Source organism: Amblyomma mixtum, chromosome 3 (assembly GCF_055824585.1).
Source record: "Amblyomma mixtum isolate Tamu chromosome 3, ASM5582458v1, whole genome shotgun sequence".
Classification (NCBI taxonomy): domain Eukaryota; kingdom Metazoa; phylum Arthropoda; class Arachnida; order Ixodida; family Ixodidae; genus Amblyomma; species Amblyomma mixtum.
In genome coordinates, this window is record NC_143014.1 from 339,342,236 (window position 1) to 339,352,203 (window position 9,968).

Below are 9,968 nucleotides of genomic sequence, written 5' to 3' on the forward strand. Positions count from 1 at the left end.
GTATTTATGCATTGATTTTAGTTGTTACACAAGGGTTTCGTTAATACTACTGCTTCGGTTTAGGATTTTGACACTTTCAGGTAATTCCGCTGCCTCTAACGTTTCAATTTTTTTTTTTTGTGAAGACAGCCCAGTCAGGCTGGTTGTTATATGTTGATATGCCGAGTATGTGTCTGTATTCTCTTCCGTCTGATTACTTGGTACTGTTCAGTCGTTTCCATCAACTTTTTGTGCTTGTTCTAGCACGATGTTAAGATTTTCGCTCTGGTAGTTCCTTCAGCACTCCCTATTAATCTACGCAGGTACAAGGGAGACCAACCATAGCGGGAAGGCCTGAAAGCACGCTTGTTACGGCTCGCGCAGCGCCACCTGCCTCACATAGAAGGCTTGGGGACAGGTGATTGTTCATCGCGTGCGTTAACAGTCTGGTTTTATTTCAGCTATGGTGGACGAAACTGTGGCTCTGGACAGCCTGTTCAGTTTCTGTCCTATTTCCTCGGACGGTTCTTGCTTATGCGTGAAATCCCGGTGTGATTTGCTTCGAAGGATGTGCGCGAATCTGCCACAATCCCCACACAGGAAGAAGAAATAAACTTCTGATCAGGTGGGCATACCAAACCGGATTCCGCATCCCTTGACGGGGAAGGCACCAGTAGACAGGCATACGAGGCGCGATTGTGGAGGCGTTCGCGGCGCTAACGACACATGTGCCCAGCGATGCAAGTCGAGCGCGTGTCGCAGCCAGCCTCTGCAAGAGCTCGGGGCCGGTCAGTGGCCGCTGACCTTTTGAATCGAAGCCGGCTCGGTTTTCATGGTGGCTCTCGAGGAGGGCGGCTTTGTGCGCTCGCGATTCATTGTTTCAAAGCGCGGGAGGTGGCGTTGTAATAAAGAACTTGAAAAGCTTGAGGCTGGGCAAAGAGGGTCCTGCGTTGCACACCACCAGGCGCGGCTGGAATGAAACCGGCTAGTCCAATAGTGACCGACTTTCTTCACGATAGGCTGTAGTTTTGAAACCAGCAGTCACGACCCGACGCTTTCGTGGATTTCGTCCGTTCACGAGTGCCGTGTTGCAACGCGTTGCGAGCCGGCATTAGCCGACGGTTGTTCTCAAGCGGAGCTGTGCCGAGGAGGGCTGCGAAGCGCCATTATAACGCCTCCAGCGATACCGTTTAGGAACCGGGGCCTATTTTCAGCGCCTATCAGCGCGTCTCATCGGCCCAGCACATGCAGCGCCTCTCCGGAAAGGCGCTCGCAACGCCCCCTGCTGCGTGCAGCAGCGAGGGTCGCCGCTAATCGGCTCATCGCGCCCGAGGATCGCTCACGCAGGAGGCGTCGATGGCCGCGGCGATATTTTCGCCGGGGCTGCTTAATCGCCGTCCCGCCGCTGCGCTATATCAACACGGCGGAGCCGCCGCTCTGTTCCTGGTCGACGGGCAAATTAACAGGAGGACGTCGGCGGGCCGCTCGAAACCGGACCGAAAGCGCAATTAGCCCCGTCGACTTTTTAAGCGCAATTCATTAGGGCGGCCCGCCCCTGAGCAAACACGCGCGCCAGATGGACGCCCGGCTCGCACGAAGCTTATCTGTGAAACCGCGGGCGTAGCCATTTTCCTGCCCGTGAAAGGCGCCTCCAAACAACGGGCGAGAACTCTTTCGCTATTTATCACTCGCTCTGGGGAGGGGGCCGCGCTCGGAGGGGCTTTTACAGCCCAAATTCCTGTCCTCGCCATCGCTGTCTTTACCGCCTCTCTTCTGTGCGTTTGCATACAGAGCAGAAAGGAGCCACTATTGCAGTTGTGTTAGTGAGCGATTCATTTGCTTTTCCGTGGGCGGGGCAGCCTTCAGTGGTCATGTCGGCGTGCTTCCGTCCAATTATTAGGGTGCGAAACTGCCCTCGGTGCAACTTTCTGCGCAGTCGCGTGTCAAGTGAATTTGCCCCCAGATCGTTACGTAAATAGCAGTGGGGGCTAGTTGGTATGACTTGATTTTAAGGCACAGGAGGGGAGCACACTGGACGAGCGCGGTCTTATATCTGGACATCAACACTGCGCATGAGCTGGAAGCACTCAGGTATGTATATAAAAGTTTCTCTCACCCTTTCTTCCGGTACAAGTTAAAGACTAGCTGACACACTTTTGAAAGATACTCGGCGGCACGAAGGATAAAAACGGACGTGAAATTTCTGAAGCCTTTTAGCACACATACTGTTGCGACAAGTCTATCAGCGATGCTTCAGTTAACTTTTGTAAAAAGGAGCTTAACATTCTTGTTTAGATGAAGTGATTATAATTATACGTTTGTATGGCCGTGAGTGCTTCGCGCGCAAACGCTTTGTTGTTGAAGAAAAGAGGTGTGTCTTCCATGAACTAGTCGTAAGTCAGCATTTAAGCTGTGTGCTTCTCTCCAGTGTTTTGTACCCTGCTCTGTTTTAAAATATTTTTTGAATTACGTAAAGAGAACTAATGTACAGAGTATTTCCGTAAACTGCTTCTCTTCATGCAGGTGGCATCCGTTTCAGTAGTGCGCATCCGGAGTCCCGAAGCGAATGTAATGGCATTGAGGTCTGGCAGCCCGCATTGTGTGAACAGCCCGTTGTGATGTCAAGCGAAATGGTGCTCGAACCTTCAGAAGCAGTGATCAGTTTGTTTGCAAAGTATTACTAATCCGTATGTGTTGCTGGTCAAACAGATCTGAGCCCTTGCAGTGAGCGTTTCGCTGCGTACCACGAAGGTGTCAGTGATAGTGGGAAGCCTTGAGATGAGCTCTGCTGTCCGTGTCTCTGCTTAGGTAATATTCAGTGGTCGTTCAAGTGCACAAGTTAAATCCACCCGATCTGAGAGACGCCCTACCCCTTAAGGCTACCGCTTAAGAGACCGATGTCTGTTAAAGAAAGATGTTAGTGTCCAGAAGAGAGGGCAATTCTCACGGGGCTTTCGTGCTATCGTCAATGGCGTAACAGCTCGAGAAACGCAGACAGACTGTTATGAAGAAAAACGAATAGTCGGCCTAAACAATGTCTGATTTTAGACATCATGTGGCGTTTTGACTCAGAAATGCCTCTTGAAAGCAAAAGCTTGAGAATAAGGATCGCCCACTTCGCTCCGTGGTGTCGTTAAAAGGAATTTCGGGAGATAAAAGGATGTTTCCGTCAAGGCATTCCATGCTTCCGGTAGAAACGCAGCTGGGAAATTGACAACTGCCATAGCACAGAATCTGCCTTTCTCGAGCGTCTTTAGTGATAACAGAACTGGGCCGATGTTCTACCCATCCCTCCCAACCACTTGAGCAATCCTCGATACTGAACGGTTCCTACCTCGGCACCCCTCAAAAACAAATGGACGCTCCCAGTACAGGGATCGCGCTCTACGGCGGCTCTTCCGAGCACGGTGCCTGTCCACACGGCCAAAATGCTTTTCATTAGCGCGGTCTGCACTGCGCGCGTCTACCGCGGCACTGTCGATTGGCGCGCGTAATGACCAGCAGCAGCGAGGGTTCGAATGCGCGCTCAGAGTTTCGCAGGCGAGTTGCGCGCTCGCACGGCCAGTTGCGTGCAGCGCCGGAGACGCTTTTGGTTGGCATGGCCGAGGGGTGGTAGCCACGGAGCATCGGTAGTAACTGCTAGGCGCCACATGCAGCGAGACACCCAGATCGCTCGTATTGCGTGGCATTTCCCAACACTGCACATGAGAGACGAAGATTGCCGCCCACATAGCCTGCAGCTTGGGCAGCGCAAAAGCCTTCGCTCACGAGGTGAACAAGAATGCAGTGAAGTTGCTGACTTAAAAAACATGCGGGCACTGTTCCGAATGGCTGGACATTTTCTTTCTGTCATCGCACAACCTTTATCGTCTTTCCATCAATTGCTATTTTACTGTATAGCGCTCATGATTTCTACTTGATGTTCTTAGGATACTTTCCTGCTTGTCGGTCCACGGCTCTAAAGAATGCGTTAAATATAATGGATTTTTTTTTTTTTGCGGGGGGGGGTTAGTGGGGATAGATAGGGGTTTGTAACTGTCGTTCACGATGGAGAATTGGCATCCGGAACGTAATTCCATCAGCGTTTGACGCAGTCCTGGCTGCGCCTGCTACCGCAAACTTGTAACCCTGCGGCGTGCGGAGTCGCGATGGCCGGGGCAAATTATTTCCGACGTGCGCCGCTGCATGCAACTGGCGAGATGCCCCGCGTGCGATGATGGCCAAACATGCGTGTCCGCTGCGGCTCATTGCTCGGGGGGGCCCGGCGGACGGAAGGCGCCAGCGGCGAAGCAGGCTTCGGTAATGACCGTGATCAAGACGCCGGTCCGCGACGCGTTTGTGCGCGGCTGCGCCTCTCGCGTATAATTAAGACCGGGCCAATCAATAAATCACGCCGCAGAAAAGCTGCAGCCGCGGCGCCAGGACGAAGAGGCGGAGGGCGAAAAACAAGTCGGCGGTGAAAAGAGCGTCGAGGCGTTCCTCGAGCGCGCGGTTAATTGCGCGCCACGCTCGGCGGCGACGAAGAATGGCGCCGACCTGTGCCGCGTTTTTTCGCGCACAGCTCGCCGCCCGGCCGGAGTGAGTCGTCATGGGTGCCGCGGCTCCCAGCCAGGCACCGTTGGTTTTCAGGATGCAGCATTAGCATTGAATGAGGAATCGAAGATACGTGATCGCAGCGTCACACTGACAATCGCGGAAGCTCGCATTCTCATTAACCTTGCGGATGATGAACCTTGCGTGCAATTTTCAGTCTCCAGTAGCTCGCGCTACGAGCACAGCAGAAATGATCAGCCTTTTGCATTGCCCCGACGCTGCATGTCGCCGTAAAAGTTACCTCTCATGATCATAATAACAGCCGTGTTTACGTTCCATTTTTGCGCGATGCGCAGTGGAGTGCACTTCGGGCAAGATTTTTCGTCGAACCAGGACGGCAACGCAGGAACTTGGCCACGACGCACCTGAGGCACCTGAGGTGGAAGCGCTGACTGGTCAAAGAAACGGGTCGTCTGTTGTATTGTCACACGTGACGTGAAGAGTCACGTGACTTTTTTGGCGTCATGTCCGGTTGGAGACAGGTTTGCTTTCCCTAGGCTTTCTGTATTCTCTGACGCAGTCCCTCACTGCAATCGCGGGTTTCTCGGTAGGCGCCCGATCCCCTCGCTCGTCGCCGGAGCCACCGGCCGTGTCAGGTGTGACTGGCTGCTGCGGACGCCGCTGGACGCCTCTCTTGAGCGCGTTGGTGGATAGAGAAAATAAAGAATAAGTAACCAAATCAAGCCATTTGTTTACATAGCTGGATGTGAAGTGTACTGAACACCATAGGACGAATATTCGCAGAAAAATAACACCTGGTAAGATGTCGATGTGGATATGGTTCGGAAACAGCAGAGTGAAAGGCTGTTTTAATGCGAATAGGCGGCATGTTTGCACCTAGAAGAAAGGAAACGTTTTGCTGCAACCGGTCTCCTTTTCTGAATAGGCTAACTCTTTGACTTAATAGTGTTTTAACTCGGCTGATTTATGACGGCACGGAGGAAGAGGTGTGCCATTAGCCTTCTACGTGAACAACGATCGATGACGTCACAGCTAGTTAACGCTCATCTCAAAACACACAAAGGGAACATCATATTCAGAAATGCACTATTTGCGTGAAATGAAATGCGAACATAAGACCATAAAAATATCAGGTGTAGGTGAAGAAATGCAGGCGAGTTACATGAAAGTTTTGAAGGAGCTAGCGGTCTTTGCGCCTTCGAAGTGCAATTCTTACCGTTTTGCTGTTTGCGTTTAGTTTCCTTATTCGCGTTAAATTGCACGCTGATATAATCAAGCAGCACTGCACAATCGCAGACCATCGGCTGTTCAGTGGCTGCTGGTCGGCAGTCGGCTAGATTCACGTAACAAGCTCGGCAACTGATCGGGCAATCATAGAGTGCAAGGCTGCTCGGCCCAAGGCTGGCAACAGAGGTTGAATCAACCTTACATTTCCGTACATTTTAATGTTTAATTTTATATACTACTGCTTTGCCTAATATATTCTGTACTATTTGAATTACCTGACGCTAATTTCACTCTGCCTGCAATTTCAACGGCTTGTGCCATTGCGACCCCCCCCCCTCCACAAGTGTTTTCCCACTTATTTAATTTCCGTACATTTTAATGTTTAATTTTATATACTACTGCTTTCCCTTATATATTCTGTACTATTTGAATTACCTGACGCTAATTTCACGTCAAACTTGTTATTCTTGTTATTTTTTGTTATGCTTTTTTATGTTTACATGCCTTTGTATGACCGTTTCACACCACTGTCTCCCCCCCCCCTTATGTAATGTCCCAGCCGGGATCTTTAAGGGTTCAATAAATGATGATGATGATGATGAAGCTCTGACGTAACATCCACCCATTCCCAAAGAGCTTAGCTTGTGCCGGTGGTCCGCTGATGAAATTTTATTCACCACCGGGCTGCGCTCAACACAGCTGTAAAAACGACTGTTTTCTTTGTATGCACGAAGGCTGCCGATACTTACTGTTTTTATTGCCTAATTGCAGAGGCTCGTCAAAGTCAATTTTTATCACAGTTATTGTCAGACTGTTTTCTATAACATTGTTAATAAATTAGATCGAAAGGGTTATTCTTTCACTAAACGCCGAAATTATCTCAGAAAAGAAAACTCAGTACCTCCATTGTACAAAAGAATGTTGTCTGGCGTTTAATGGTGCATAAGTGACAAAGGCTGTCATGATCCAAGCTCAAGACCTTTATAAATGAACGCAATAAAAACAAAGATCGCCAAGTTTTGCTGTTTATTACAGAAGTTCACATGTACGAAGGCTACCATGGGCTCACCTAGAAGCGGCTTTACTGAGCGTAACACACAAGGCAAGAAAGAGCTGACACCAAGAGCGCTATTCTTGTCTTGTGTGTTGCGTTGTGCAAAGCCGCTTCTAAGCATGTACCAACTTGCCCAGACCTCCGCCTCAAAGCGCCCACCCGCCGGCAAAGCGCTCACGCTAAAAGTTGTCCTGTATTGACGCTTTCTGGCTCTCTTTTGACAATTCGACGCAACGTGGACAAAACGATGTTGCAAGTGTCCTTGAAAATCTGCTGCTATGCCTGAATACCTATTGCATTTGAGTGCCTGCACAGTACATCAGCTTGCGCAATATAATAAGAATGTTTTTTTTTTTATTCAGAACAACGGTTTTAGCCTGCTTTGGTAAGATGGAACAACAAACGATCGCCCGTGAGCATGTAGGCGCCTGTTGTTGTATGAGGATGCGCGACCAGATATCTGTTTGAAAAGGAACAGCGGTGACTCGTTACATCACGCCGTTTTAAGGCGGGTGTGCACTCAGGTATAGCTGCAACGGCAGCATGCAAGAATCACATGATAACTGTTTTGACACAGAGTAGATAATGCCTTATGACTGCGCCGGCCGCTCCCATTGCATACGCAGCCTTACGTTCAGAGTCACAGATTTGCTCCGCAGTGCGTAGGTGATTGGAACAAATGGACGCCTTTGAGCATTTTGCGCTTTCGCGGCAGTGTAAACGTAACTTTGGGCCAAACTTTGGGGCTGTATTGTGCCGTGCACCTGGCATCGCATGGAACATCAGTGTTTTTCCATTTTGACTCCACTGAAATGCTTCCGCCGCTCCCGGGATTCAGTCCCGCTACCTTGTGCTCATCACGTCGGAGTGTTAATGAGCTGTGATTTCGCACGTAAATGGTGCTTCTTTACATTCTGAATTTGGCAATATTTAATTGTGACAATCTTTTTGCGCCGCGGTCTCTTAGAACCGGTTAGGGCATGCAGATTGCTATCGCAGCGTATAATGTGTGCCGTTCAAGCCGATTCACTATTGAAGTGCCAAAGCTAGCCGATTGAAGGCACGCTATTACGCATTTGTTCTGTGTGGAGACAAAATGCTAGGAAAAATTATTGTTGCTTTCTAGCTCTTTATAGTTTCCTTGTTAACATCTTATGAAGTCCTTTCCATTGAAACCGTGCCGTCTTATGAGAGGACAATTTGGCAAGTGTCGGTCGCTAACTGCGTTCAGCAGGCCTTTTATACATGGAAACCATATCATCATCATCATCAGCCTGACTACGCCCACTGCAGGGCAAAGGCCTCTCCCATGTCTCTCCAATTAACCCTGTCCTCTGCTAGTTGTGGCCACTGTATCCCTGCAAACTTCTTAATCTCATCCGCCCACCTAACTTTCTGCCGCCCCCTACCATTAAGCTTGCCTTCTTCTCTTGGAATCCATTACGGTACCCTTAAAGAACCAGCGATTATCCTGGCTTCGAATTACATGCCCTGCCCAAGCCCATTTCGTCCTCTTGATTTCGACTAGAATGTCGTTAACCCACGTTTGTTCCCTCACCCATTCCGCCCGCTTCCGGTCTCTTAACGGTACGCCTATCATTCTTCTTTCCATAGCTCACTGCGTTCCCCTTAGGCTGTACCCTTTTCGTTAGCCACCAAGTTTCTGCCTCATAGGTGAGTACTGGTGAGACAGAAGTCTTGTATACTTTTCTCTTGACGGATACTGGTAAATAGTCATTCATAATCTGAGAGAACCTGCCATACGCTTTCCACCCCATTGATATTCTTCTAGTTATTTCCCTCTCATGATCCGGATCAGCAGTCACCACCTGCCCTAAGTATACGTATTCCCTTACCACTTCCAGCACCTTGCTACCAACTGTGAACTGCTGTTCCCTTGCGATAATGTTGAACATTGCTTAGTTTTGTAATAAGGGAGTAATTATTCATTGACATCCACTCAAGTGCAGCCATACTGTTACAAAGGAAAGCTACAAAGGAAGCAGCCGTATGGCTGCACTTGGGTGGATGTCAATGAGCAATTACTCACTTATTACAAATCTACTCCACCTTGGGGGATGATTCCCCTAAACATTTGACCATTACTTAGTTTTCTGCATCTTAATTTTTAGACCTACCGTTCTGCTCTACCCGTCTAACTCATTGATAATGCTTTGCAATTCATGTCCTCAGTGTCTTAGCAAGGCAATGTCATCAGCGAATTGCAGATTGCTTAGGTATTCTCTATTAACTCTTATCCCCAACTGTCCCAAATTTAGGCCTCGGAATACCTCCTGTAAACAAGCGGTGAATAGCATTGGTGAGATCGTTTCTTCCTGCCTGACGCCCTTCCTGACTGCAATTTTATTGCTGACTTTATGGGGGACTATGGTAGCTTTGCAGTTGCTTTAAATATCTTCCACTATTTCCACATAAGGCTCTTCTATACCCTGATTCCGCAATGCGTGAATGACTGCTGAGGTTTCCACTGAGTCCTATGCTTTCTCGCAATCAATAAAGGCTATATAGAGGGGTTGGTTATACTTTATGCATTTCTCTATCACCTGATTGACAGTGTAATTATGGTCTATTGTGGAATATCATTTACGAAAGCCTGCCTGAACTTTTGGTTGATTGAAGTCTAAAGTTGCCCTGATTCTGTTAGCGAGTACCTTACTAAATACCTTGTAGGCAATGGACAGTAGGCTGATCTTTCTGTAATTTTTAAAGTTCTTAGCGTCCCCTTTCACATCAATTAAGATAATGTTAGCACTCTACCAAGCTTCTGGCACGCTCGACGTCATAAGGCATAGCGTACACAGTGTGGCTAGCTTTTCTATCACGGTCTCCCCTCCGCCCTTCAAAAGGTCTGCTGTTACCTGATCCTCACCAGCTGCTTTTCCCCTTTGCATTGCTCCTAAGGCTTTCTTTAATTCCTCCTTCGTAACTGGCGGGATGACACATTGCTATGCGCTACTGTCTCTCTCATTAACGTTCTGATTACATTGGCTACTGTAAGTGCTTGTGTAGAACTCTTCAGTTGCTTTAGCTATCTTATTCGTATTGCTAATGACATCACCTTCTTTGTCTCTTAACGCATACGTACTACAGTGGTGAGCAGCCTTGTCTAGAGTGCTCGGGCGGTGCACTTCCT